The sequence below is a fragment of the Cnephaeus nilssonii genome, assembly GCF_951640355.1.
Source record: "Cnephaeus nilssonii genome assembly, chromosome: 11".
NCBI classification, from domain to species: domain Eukaryota; kingdom Metazoa; phylum Chordata; class Mammalia; order Chiroptera; family Vespertilionidae; genus Cnephaeus; species Cnephaeus nilssonii.
Window position 1 is genome coordinate 60,800,758 of NC_137082.1, and position 13,711 is coordinate 60,814,468.

General features: G+C 43.9%; 1 protein-coding gene across 2 annotated transcripts in view; it reads left to right on the plus strand.

The window, feature by feature from the left end:
* PTPRM (protein tyrosine phosphatase receptor type M) overlaps positions 1–13,711 on the plus strand; it is a 642,938-nt gene that overhangs the window by 83,116 nt on the left and 546,111 nt on the right. The window lies entirely within an intron of this gene.

The following is a 13,711-nucleotide window of genomic DNA, read 5'->3' on the forward strand; positions in this document are numbered from 1 at the left end:
TTACCCTTTTATTATATAGAATGAGAAAATAAGACAGACTGAAAAGAACCAGGCACCCATAACCTTTAGCCAGGACAGCTTTTCATTGTTGGCAAGTTCTTGGGGAACCCATTATAGTCACACTGCTCTTGGTAGGCCTAGAAGCAGGGAATGGAATGCACTAGAAGATTTCAGTGTCTTTCCTGACAATTCGCCGAGGTTTTACACTTAGACCATGTTAACATTAGCAGCAATGCATTCTTGCCCCTGCCTGTGCCCTGTATACTAGTATACTGGTCTGCTGTGCAGGCATCAGTCTTGTCCTTATGGAGCTTACAGTCTGGAGAGGAGGCATCATGAACACATGCTGAGGCTCTATAAGAGCATGACATGGGGCAGAGGGGGGTCAAACCAGGTCTGGGGTCCCGTAGACTTGACACCCACCTGAGACCAGAAGAAAGATTGGGGATACTCATATGGAATTAGGGACACAGAGCATGGCAGGGAGAGAAACCCTGTGTGCAGAGGTCCTGAGGCGAGAGGAGCAGATTCCTGAGACGGGACAAGGTCATTGCCGGAGAGTGAAGTGAGGAAGGGGAGAGCGGGCAGGGCTGGAGAGGCAGCCAGTGTCCATTGCCCACCTAGATGTCCCGGTGCCCTGCCTTGCTGTCTGCTTGGTACCGCACTTCCTCAGTGGTTGCCTGTGTGTCCAAGTGAGGGCTGCTGTCCTCCTAGTGTCCCCTTTCACAAGAGAGGCTCCCAATCCGACATGTTGGTGGCCAGAGTTGTCAGTGACACGGTCCGTGATTTCACTTTAGAATTCCTCTGCGTAAAGCTCGGCTGTGAGTGATTGGGGATTGGACCAGGAGGCACGTCTTAGCAGCTGTGTCATAGTATGAGAACTGTCTCAGTCCTGATGATGGAGGCGCCATTGCCATTTCTTCATTCTTCAGCCTCCCTGTGGAATCCCCATTTTTTTATGCAAGCACATTTCAGATGGGCTGCCCCAGTGGTCGGCAAACTCATTAGTCAACAGAGCCAAATATCAACAGTACAACGATTGAAATTTCTTTTGAGAGCCAAATTTTTTAAACTTAAACTTCTTCTAACGCCACTTCTTCAAAATAGACTCACCCAGGCCATGGTATTTTGTGGAAGAGCCACACTCAAGGGGCCAAAGAGCTCGCGAGCCACAGTTTGCCGACCACGGGGCTACCCCATCAATCCACGTTAAAACCTTGATGGTAGAGGGGGAAGCATGGCTTTGGTTGCAGGGGTGATCTTTGTGAGGATGGCCTCATGCATCCATTGCCAGAGTAGGACACACCTCTGTTCCCTTGCAGGCCAGGTACAGCTGGGGGCCTGGGCATCACCCCTCTCCACTGGCCTTGATGGGCACTGCTGAGGTTTGCTCTGAGGATCTCCATGGAGGACAAAATGACAATAGTGGATCGGCGTGGCCTTTTTTAAAAAACTGTATTTATTTAAAAGATTACCTTATCTGGCCCTAGCCGGTTTGGCTCAGTGGATGGAGTGTCGGCCTGCGGACTGAAGGGTCCCAGGTTCGATTCCGGTCAGGGGCATGTACCTTGGTTGCGGGCACATCCCCAGTGGGAGGTGTGCAGGAGGCAGGTGATTGATGTTTCTCTCTCATTGATATTTCTGACACTCTATCCCTCTCCCTTCCTCTCTGTAAAAAATCAATGAAATATATATCCTATATAATAAGAGAGGAATATGCTAATTATCCTTTATGCCCTGAGGCATAACGACCAACCATGTAAGGACCTGATCACGGATCTGCAAGAGGGTGGGGCAGTGAACTACAAGCCGGCAGCAGAGAGCTACAGGAAGGGGCAGGGCAGCAAGCTATGACGGGGGGCGGGTGGAGCTACAGGAGGGTGGGGCAGTGGGCAAAGAGCTATAGGAGGGTGGCAACGACCTACTGGTGCATGGATTTGTGCGCAGGGCTACACACACACACACACACATATATATATATATATATATATATATATATATATATATATATATATATATATAGTTACCTTATCTATCTCTGTGATCCATTGTGTTGCGCTGTGAAGTTTTGACTTAGAGGTGGTAGCCTCATCTGCCACACCTCCCATTCTCAGGCTTCTTCTGTCATGGCAGGGTGACGTCCTGCACCCTTCATCCTCTCTTTGCTAATTGTGGCACCCTCCTGATCTTCCTTTCTCTCTCTTAAAATACAGATCTGATCGTGTATTGCTTTCTTTGAAAAGACGGAGAGGAGATAGCTGTATCCCTGTCTACCTATTTTTCCTTTAAAAGATGCTTAAAATCACCATACTTAACTTCTGATTTTAGCGTTTGCCGCATCGTGAGCAAGGTTCGCAGGCCAGGAGTGCCTGTGTGCTGCTATTTCTGGATCTCCTAGTGACAGCAGCCAGATTCCAGTGAAGCCCATAAACTGACAGTTTAGGGCAGGCTTGCTATTGCCGTAGGCGGTCAGGGACTGCAGGCCTCTCCAGCCTCCTGACTTAGGACATTCATTTCTCCTGAGGTGGCTCGTCCTTTCTGGTGATAGATTGAGGGAGACAAGCAGCACATGGGCAGACAAACTCCCCGCCCAGGCATTTGGTGCCATTTAACAGTTTCCTTGCGCTCTTGACATTTTCATTTCCCTCCTTCACCTCGCTCATCACTAACTGTTTGCATCTTTTTTTCCTCTCCACCACAGTAATACAAAATGACAGACCACACATCCAGGCTCCATTATTCATTTCTAGTCAAATTACACAGTGGGTTTTACCCATGCTGAGCCACGGAAGGGGCACAATTAGAGTTTTAATTGTGGGCTGGCCTCGTGCAGGGCAGCATGCAAGATGGACTGAAATTTTCATGAAATGCTGCTGCTCAAAAGCAGTGGTAAAATGAAAGGTGTTTCTTTCATGCCTCACTCGTGCTGGCCTGGGGTTGCCTTGTTTATCAGAAAGCCTTTTTCCCCAGAAAAGAACAATGAGGATTTTTAGTCCCATTCCTTTGGGAAGAGAACCCTGATGTCTGCTCTTCATTGTTGAATGCCATTCTGGGCTGTGAGATGACCCAAATGTAGCCGCACAGAATTTGCCTCTTTATCTCCAGAACCATCTCTGTGAGGCCTGAGAATCTATTTACAATCCCGAAGCCTCCTTGAAAAAAAAAAAAGGTAGCTTCCTTTCATAAATCCATGGTGGGGTGAAAATAGGTTTACAGATGTGCACGAAGCAGAGCTTATTTTTGTATTATTATTTATTAACTAGAGTCCCAGTGCACAAATTTGTGCACCGGTGGGGTCCCTCGGCCTGGCCTGCGGGCATTGAGTTGAAACCAGTTCTCTGACATTCCCTGAGGGGTCCCAGATTGCGAGAGGGTGAATCTCAGGTGATGAATTGTGCTCCCCTTCTCTGGTTCTTGGTGGGTCACCCAAGAACCACAGCTACCAAGTCATTGCAGCTTGGCAGCTCCTGCATTGAGTGTCTGTCCCCTGGTGGTCATTGCGCTCATAGCTACCAGTTGGATGGTCGAATGGTCGGATGGTCGCTTAGGCTTTTATATATATAGATTGTATTCTGTTCCATATAAACAACTGTAAACCTACTTTTGCCCAACCCCGTGTATATACTTAAGAAATGAACAAGTTAAGAGCAGAGGGTAACAGAACGCTCAATGACTGATACACTTTTCAGGGATTTCACCTTCCGACTTAGATCGAATCAGCTGGCCACTCCTTCCTACCTCCGACATTGTAATCAGTCACATTAGGGATCGTACACTTAGGCTGTTTATTCTGTTTTGAGTGCTTGCTTTCTATTCCTTATAAAGACTTTTTATCGGTAGGCTAGGAGGTTTTCCCTGAAGCATGACATGACTTACAGAGAAAGGGCAGTGCATAATGTCTTACTTATAGTTACGTATAGCAGATGCTCAGTAAATAGCAGGATTGTACAGAGACAGGCAGACTTCTTATGCACAACACTTAGATCAACGTCCACACACACCTGGAGCTCTACCCCCCCCCCCCCCCCCCGAAGGGGATCCCACTGGCTTTCCTGAGACCACAGTTAGACACACTTTGTAACATGTTTCTGTCTACTTACTGGCAGTATGAATCACAGGCAACAGGAGGATTTGTACAGGAGACTAGGAGAGTCTTTGCATAGGGCAGAGGGATGGAGAGGTGAAAGGAAAGATCTCTTTAAGAAACCATTGATGCATTTGGCAACAAAATTTTATTTTTAAAAAGCTGTTTTTCTTTTCGTGAGAAATGACAATTAGCATCCGTCTTCATTTAGTTTCCTGACACTCAGAATATTCATAATAGCAGCTAATGCAGCACCAATGTGACTTTCAGAAACATGTGGTTCAGTTTCTGATTCCGCTAAGAGAAAAGAAGGCCCGTGATTGGCAGTTGGTTCTGTCTCTTGCATCAGCTGCATCTGTGGGGCATGTACACGGCTCACGTGGATTCTTGCCAGTGAGTTTGTTGCTCTAAAGATCTTGGCCCTGACCGAGTTCTCAGTAGGGAAAAGTTGGGAAGCGTCTTTGGGAAGGCAGTTACACTGAATGTGCCAGGAGAAGAGGGAATCTGTCTCTAGCCAGTTTCCAAGCTGGTAAATGGAAACATAATCCACACGTGGTCAGAAGAGTATCTTTCACCCAACCATTCATGAACATGAACTCATGGGTAAAAACAGACTGGGTGGTTCAGAACGATCCAGTGGCCCTGCAGAAAGGTGAGCGTGTTTCTACTGCAGACACGTAGCTCCTGCTACATGGAAAACCGCTCACGCTGCCAGCCTACGGTACTCCCAGGGGACTCCTGGTTTACGCCTTCTTTGTCCTGGCTGAGCAATACCAGGTGACATCTGAAGAATCCTGGAAAGAGCCTGAATAATAATCATTACTCCCATGAATGGTTTTCTTTGCAGGTGGCAATATAGTTTGCCAAGCATGTTCACATAGATAATCTTAATAAAATATTAATGCTAACGACTATGTCTTGTTCATGTTTGCACCCCCTTTAATGGCCTGGAATACTTCTTGGCATCAAGGAGATATTTTGTGCATGTTTGCAGGAGAAGTGCATTAGGCCCTCCACTTCTCCCAGTAGGCCTGTGTGGCAGGCATGGCGGTCCCAGGCCAGGGCATTGTTTTCCGAGGGGTAAGTGGCTGGTCATTGTTTTCTGAGGGGTAAGTGGGTGTAGAGGGCAGTCCTGTCCACACACAGCTATCTTTCCAGAATGACCAGACCACTAATACCAGTGGGAAAACCACGCCCTTCCAGAGTGCACTGGCCATCAGCAGGCCTGCACTGCACACTTTCCAACTATTTACCCCTCAGTGTTTTAACACTTTCTTGTATTTTCTTGTATCGCTTATTTGTAGCCCCATCGAAAAATAACGTTTCACTAGAATGGACTTTTCAGTTCATTGAACCAATGTTTATTGGGCAACTGCTCTGAGCAGGGCACTATTCTGGGTGCTGGGGACACAGCAATGAGCAAAGCATCCTCAACATCACTGCCTTCACAGAGCATGTGTGCACTCTTATGTGGGTGCGTGGTGGGGGAGGGTCAGAGGTAAACAGTTAAGTGTTTCTGTTATCTTTTGCTGCACAACGAGCCACCCCCAAGTGGAGTGAATTAAAAGCATAGCAACCATTGCTTCTGTTCAGGAATCTGCAGTTAGGGCAGGGCTCAGTGGGGAAGGCTCGTTTTGGCTTCACGTGGCATTGGTTGGGGCAGTTCGTGTGACGGCTGGAGCAGGCTCAATGCACAGTGAAAATAAGAGGCCCCTTGTTTGAAAAGCAGAAAAAGTGCTGTTGGAGGCATTAAAATACAGAACATTTTCCCTTCCTTCCACAGTCTTTCAACATGCCATCGTGTTTTTGCTTAAAAAAATATTTTTATTGATTTTTTAGAGAGAGAGAGGAATGGAGAGGGAGAGAGAGATTGATTGGTTGCCTCCCATAACCCACAAACCGGGCCCTGCCTGGAACAAAGGTGACAGCAGTCAGTGAGGGTGGGCAGGTGAGCCATGGCTTGGGGAAGTGGGCAGCTAAGAACCTGTCTTGGGGACGAGGGACCATACAGGAACCGAGGCTCCAAGTCCCTGGCACCTGTTCCATGGTCTCATTGGGCTTCAGGTACAGAACACATTCACAGGTAAAATTGTTAGGAATTTCAAGACTGTGATCACAGAGCATTAAACCCCAAATGCAAGCCCTTGTGAGCGCAGGGCCCTGTGTGACTGCACTGGCCCCAGGTACTGGGCCCTGTGCTGGAGGGGTGCTTCCAGGTGACCCCGTACTGTAGCGAGCAGGTGGGTGCTGGCTCTGGGCTGGGAGCTCCATGCAGGCTGAGATGGGCGGAGCGAAGATTGGTTTTTCTGTGCACAGGCCTCTTGACGTGGCTTGGCTTTCCATGTAGCATAGAGGCTGGATTCCAAGAATGTGTGTCCCAAGAGAGCCAGGCAGAAGTTGCATTGCATTTTATGGTCTGGCTTTGGAAATCACATAGTCACTTCCACCATACTTTATTAGTGAGGCGATCACCCAGGTTCAAGGGGAGAGCATATAGACTCCCCCTTTGTTTTGGGAGTGGCAAGGTTCCTGAGGAACCTATGGGCCTGGACATATTGCTGGAGCTGTACTTTTAGAAAACATACCCTGCCTTCATACTAGTAAGTTAGCATAGAGATGGGGATAGTGCAGAAAAGGAACATTGGTGGGGAGGAGATGGTTTTTGACATGAAATACTACGGTCAGGCCGTGCCCCTTGACATTTGAAGAATGTTGGAGAAGGAGCCATGTAGATGCCTGGGGAAAGAGGGCTCCGGGCAGAGGAGCAGGTCTGTCTCCAGTGGACTGTGAAAGCGGAGATGCAGAAGCAAAGTGAGCGTGGAGGAGAGTCCTAAGGGTTCAGAAAGGGAGACAGGGCTCCATCATGTCAAGGTTAGTAGGACTCTAGGAGGCTTTTACTTGAATATGGGAAGCCATTGAAGGTTTCTGAGCCAGTGTCATATGGTCTGATTCACTTTTTTACAAGATCACGCTAGCTGCATTTTATAGATAGATTGTATGGGACAGAGGGGGAAGCAGGGAGACCCATTGGGAGGTCATGGAAATATCCAATGCAAGAGTTAGAGGTGGCTTGGACCCAGTGGTAACCATGGAGGTGATGTGATGAGGAGGGATCAGTCTCTGGGTATATTTTCAAAGGTAGACCGTTAGGATTTGATGATAGGTTAGATTTAGCTAGGAGGAGACAGGTCAAGGCGGACTACACAGTTTTTGGCCGGGGCATCTGGATTGATGACGTTACCATCGACAGAGATATTGAAGACTGGGGGGAACAGGTTTGGGAGATGAGGTGTGAGGAGGATTATCAAGTTTGTCTTGGGCGTTTTATGTTTGCGGTGTCAAATATACAGAACTGGAGATATTAAGGTTGAAATTGGACGGCTAGGCTGGTGGCTGTGGAAGAAGTCTAGCTTGCAGATAAAAATTTTGAAGTTGTCACCGAGACATTAATAAGAGAGTGAATATATTTCCTGGTAGGAGTCCCTGTATGCATTCAATTGATTTACCATTGAAGGTGAATATTCCTTTTACATTTAAACTGATGATTAAGTAGGTGTTATTACATTTCCAAAACCTGTATGTATGTCAGTCAGCCACTCAATTTTCCTTGAATTTCAGTTTAATTAAGGGAAGGCTCCAGTGCCCAAAGAACCTTCACAACACATTCAGGCTGTCGGATAGACGCTTCTACCCGCTGTAGGTAGTTCTAGGCCGAGTCTTCTGAAACCCAGCAGGTTGTCCTGTCCTGGCCCCTCCACTCCTCAGTCCCACATCTCAGGAACACTGTCTTCAGATGAGGCCCTGGTGTTTTTGGCTCAGCATGCTTGTCTTATTTCTCCCCCTCCACCAGGCTTCCCCCAACTATTTCCAGTAGAAATAATTTGCATAACAGCTCACAAAAGGCTTGTAAATCTTACTATGTTTGGACGTTCCAAGATAATCAACAGACTTTTTGAGGGGATTGGCTGTTGGGCAGGATGAATAGGAAGGCATTAAGGGGAAATCAAATGCAGGAAATAAAGAAAACTAATGGTTTTATTTTAAGGTTGGCCTGGGAGGCCGATAGGGGAAGCCAGTCTGCAGTTCCAGGCCAAATTCAGGTGCACACTAATCGCTTTGTGTTGAAGCACATTTTTAGTAAATAATCCTAGGCACCGTCTCTGTTAATATGCCCAGCTGAGAGGAAATTAAGCACAGCTACTTGACTGGTAATGATACCAAACAGTTTCAGGTGTTAGGATTCATTAAGACTGTTGTTTCTCACCGTACCATTTACATGTTGTCAGGTATTTCAAATTAATCACGAGCATAATTAATAGTTTAAGTAATTAGATTGCCATTTTGTGATGATCTGCAATGTAACAGAGAACATGAAGCAGCAAGAAAAATGAGGAGGACCACGCACCATGTGAGACCTACCACAACAGGCCCCCTCTAAGGATTACTGTATTGGTGCCTCCTTGTGTATTGGCCCAAGTATGTCAAACTCACTGCCTTGGCGGGTTTGACATGCTTGTATAGGCCTATTATAACAGTTAAAAATGAAGACAATTCTCATGTGAAGTGGAGCTCTTCTAGGGCCTTTAGTCCCAAACCACCAAAACTGAATTTTTTTAAGAGGATAACTTTGTAACAATGACTCTAGTTGAATTACAGGCCGCTTTGATTAACTAGAGAAACCAGGAAGTAAATATATGGTTTTATATTCCTTAAAAGCTTGAGTTAAAGATCAGTATGTGTAATTTTAAAAAGAGTGAGGTTTGGCATCTTAGAAGTTTAATGAATTATTGGCCATATTTCAGACAGATTTTTTAAATAGCATTTTGAATAGTTCTTGTTAACCTAAAGAGACACTTAGTAAACTATCCACGTACTGATAGGAAAAGGACATTTGCATGGAAGTCACTTTTTACCTAGGGTTTGCCCTGGAATGATTTCAAATAATTGCATAATGAGGGTAAAAGTTGCAGGACTGCATATAAACTGCATGCTACTTAATAAATTATTCATGGTAGCCCAAAGGTATAATTATTCAGTGAAATGAGAACTAAGGAAATTAGTTCTGTATTAATGTTTATTTATACTGTTAAACTTTTTTTCCCTTTACATGCTCACATTTTCCTGCTAGAAGGGAACCCGAAGGCAGTCCACATAAAATGTTGAATCAGGTTGGAATTCCCAGAGTCAACTGTGTTCATCCCTTTCTATTTCTGTTGTTTTTGTAATTTGTTTGCTTTTACAGAAAGAGTCTCTTTCATATAAAAAGGAAAGTCAAACTCGCGTGAAAGCAGTCCTTTTGCAAAGGCCAAGAGCAGTCAGGAATTTCACCGCAAGTGTGCTGCAAGCCTTGCTGAATTCCTCCCACCCCTGGTCTTGAGTGAAGAGTTAGAAAGACACCTTTTTTGTGTCCTGGCAATGTGGGATCCCCCTCCTTCTCCCATTTTTCTGCTGGAAGCCTGTCCCTCAATCCAGATCAGAGGGTCAGAGGTAAACAGTAAGTGTTTCTTATTCTTATTCTTCTTTGATTTCATTGTTATTGTTTCACTTTCAATTGTCACAGTTCTTAACACATTTTAGTTAAATAGTTCCTGCCTCTCCCCTTGACCCCCACAGAATCCACAACAGTAGACAGGGTGGTTATTTCAAAGCAGACTCCAGAGCAAATCATTCCTCTGCTTAAAATCTTCTAGCAGGTTCTCATCTCAGAGTGAAAACTGAAGTCCTCACAAAGGCCTCTGAGCCTTGCCTGGTCTGGCCCTGCCTCTCTGACCTCCTGTCACTTTCCCCTCATCCAGCCATGCTCCGCACTCAGGCCCCAGCTGCCTCCGTCCCCCTCCAGGATGCCGGCTCTGCCTGTTCCTCACCCTGGAAGGTCCCCCACCTTCTCAGTGAGGCTCACCCTGACCGCTCCCTATAACTACTGCTCTGTGCCCCCTCGGTCCCAGGCCTTCCTGTCTCATGCCTGGCTCTGCTTCTCTTTGCTCAGCCCTTAACCACCTTTGTTAATCCTTGTTTATTTCCACCTACCTCCTTGAACAGGGGATCTTTGTTTGCTTTGTTTTGTTAAATGATGTGTGGCAAGTGCTTCATACAACACCTGGCACATAGTAGGAGCTCTGTAAATATTTGTGGAATGGATGAATGAATGTATATATGTATATCCCAAAACTGTTCCATGAAAACGCTGTATCTGCTGCCCCCAAGGTCTATTAGAGAGTGCCCAAGCTCTGGGTTGTGAAGGCTCCATGACCAACAGGCGTTTCCAGTTATCATAGAAATCTGAGGAAGCAAGGGCAGGAAGATGGGAAGCAATTGAAAACTTTTTATGTTGGAACGAGTCCCCAGGGCTCAGTTCTCTTTCACATCAGGTCTTTTAGTTCATTCTCTTCTGTAAACGCCCTGCCCCTCCTGGTGCTGTATTCCACTCCCAATTCAGAGGGACAGATAATTATATACACACCAGCTAAATGTCTGGTAACATCTCAGGGCAAAACTGAATGGACTTGTGTGGAACTGAATTTAAAAATACTTGATGGAACATTGCTCCAGTCTCCGACGGCTTGTCGGATTGCATTTTCTGCCTTGCCTGCATTCGCAGGACTTGTGCCCTGATCCTGAGAGATGCCTTCTGCCCTGCCTGTCTCCCCCACCTTCCTCCTAACTCCTGACTCCAGCTTCTGAGGGCTGACGATCTAGCAGTTCTTCATTTTGCCACTGAGTTAGAAAAAAAAAAAAAATAGCCCAACTAAAATTTGTATTTGTTTTATTCCCAGACAACTCTTTTTATGAAGAAACTATTTACATATAAAATAGAGGAGTGTTTCATTGGTTGTATAAATGAATATCTGGAATATAAAACAATGATTATTTCTAAAGTATCCTCCCAAAAGAAAGTAAAGGGAGTTGGATAAAATTAGTGATTATTTCTCTGTCACAGAAATGTGTAGTTGGCCATTGCAGTTGATCTTGGTTTGCATTTGAGGTTGTGATAGTTGTGCATTTGGGGGTGGGGAGGTGAGAGTTGGGAGTGGAAGAGAAAGCTAGACTTTTTAAAAGTCTTTTAAAGCCCATATAGTTGCTGTAGTTTCAGTTCTTTTTTCTTAATTTGCAAAATAAATAAGCAAATAAAACATAAATGGAGATGAGATTAGAATTTTATATAGTAACCTCTTTTTTGGCTGGTGTTCCAGCATGCACTAGAGGTGAAGTTTATAAAAGCTTCATTCAGACTTGGCAAGGTTAAGAGAGGAAGGTGGTCATCCATAATAAACATTGTTAGTTTTCAAATGTACGTTTTCAGGGAAGAACCTCCCTCTTTAAAGCACTCAGCCTGAATTTATTCAGGATTAAGTTAAATGAAAATTAATCCTTGGCTTTGGTAAGAATCATAATTTCTTCAGGCATGTCTTTCAAGGACCCAAGTTTTAAATCACAGTTCACGAGCTCAGTGAGTGTTGGACTTCTTTGTTATTGAAATTGGTGGAGTACCTTTTTTACGGGGATTATTAGTAAGTAGGAAGCAAAATATATATATACTTATGGTTTTTGCATAAGAACACAGTGAAAGAGGAAAAAAAATGTTTTCTTTTATAGATGAGTCCAGTCTTTGGCAATATTCAGAATAGTAACTTGAAGATTAAAGCAATTTTTTTTCATATTTTAATCAACTTAGTAAGTCTTTTGGGATAGTTACTATTTGGTCTCTACAGAAAAAAAAATGTTTATTGGCCTTAGTTTAAAAATTAAACAAAGATGATAAAGGCATGTTCATTCAATTTTTCTGCTCTGAGGCCCCTAACAGGAGTAAAAAGAATGAAAAACAAAGGAGAAAATGCTCTCTTTAGTTACATAGCTACATCCTCAAACCACAAACTAGAAGGAAAATCTGCCAAATGTGGTATTTGGACCAAAGGAGAAAAGATGCTGTGCGTGGACACAGTCCTCAAAATTGGGGTGGATACAGGTTTCTCAAGTGTCCGGCCTATGGAAATTAAATGGCTTCACTAAAGTGATAAGACAGTTGTAGGATTCTCCTGCAGCAAGTCTGTCATATATCCCAGAAACCTGCAGGATATGGAACTGATGGAGGAACAGAACCACTGTGTATGGTTGGGCAGGGTATGAACTAAACAACTCTCGGGACCCGTTACCAATAAAGTATGTGAATGGAGTTCCCTGGGGGTGAGTCCCCTACCTGTGTGCCTACCCAAGCCACCACGGTGAGTGAATGCCACCTTAATGTCTAGTACAAGATCCTAAAAGTAGACTGGAAGACGGGTCAGATAGTGGTAGTCATGAGGTCACCACACAGAGAGCTTGTGACATAAGTGGCTTTTCTCTAACCTACATTGACTCTCTGCTCCCGCTGAAGAGAGTCACACCAAAACTTCATATGAAATACCCCCATGTCACAAGGATTTAATAGAGGTGGAGAGAATGTTAGAGATCAATACTGGACTTTTGAGGGTCCCTGCTTTTCCTACACTATTCTTCCTGAACAATTCTTCAGCACCTGACTGATTGTCTTCATTTCATATCAAATGCCTTCTGGTTTATACCGTACCCTGGTGTAGATGGTGCAAATTAATAGAAGAAAGGAACAAAAAGTTAGAGGAAGAATATATATCAGAAGGCAAGTCATCTCACAAACAGAAGAAAAATTCACACTCATAGTTCTTCATGACCTCCAAGGGTTAATAATAACTGGGTTTTCTGCAAATTTTTAAAAAAATGATACATATGATGAAAGAAGAGAAAAAGGAGATGGAAAGTGAGCTGATGAATCTCAATTAAAAATATAAAGGAAAAAAAACTATTAGAAAGATGAAAGTCATATCCGAAGCCATAAAAAAAATAAAAAACATGGTGAAAGCAAGGGATGTGTAATTCAGACTTGTGAAATTCTTACAAAAAAAGGAAAAAGATGAGATAAAAATGTTTCTATGAAGTTGATACATTGAAAGGCAAAGGATTATCTGTCACATATTTGCTTGTATTTCCAAAGGGAGAGAATAAGAAATGAGAACAAAAAAATATTTAAAGGCATAATAGGAGAAAACCTTACTGATAAAGAAAAAGAATGATTATGTATGCAAGTCAAAAGGCCACATTCTTTGGAAAAAAACTATTTAGAAAGAAATGAGTAAAAAGAAATATGCTGCTGAGTGGTCAAGGACATCAAGAACAAATTTTGTCTGCATCTACTTGGTAGACTCTTCTTCTTCTTCTTCTTCTTCTTCTTTTGTGGAGACAGAGAAATTAAACCAAACAGGATCATTTTGCTCACTTAAGTGGAAAATAAATGACTTTTAATCCTAGTAGTTACAAACACAAGGAGGAAGTGGTAAAGGCCTAATCTGTCTCCCTAAAGCAGCGATTTTCAACCTTTTTCATCTCATGGCATTACTAAACTAATTACTACACTAATTACTGAACTTCTGCAACACACCAAAAAATATATTTTTTGCCAATTTGGAAAAAAGGGTATAATTCTGATTTATTCACACCAGATGGCTATTGTTGTGTTGGCATATTTTTTACTTGACACTTAAAGGGAAAAGAGGCCATTGCCCCTGACTAAATAGCCAGGTATTGCATGTTTTAAAAATTCTTGTGCACACCAGTTGA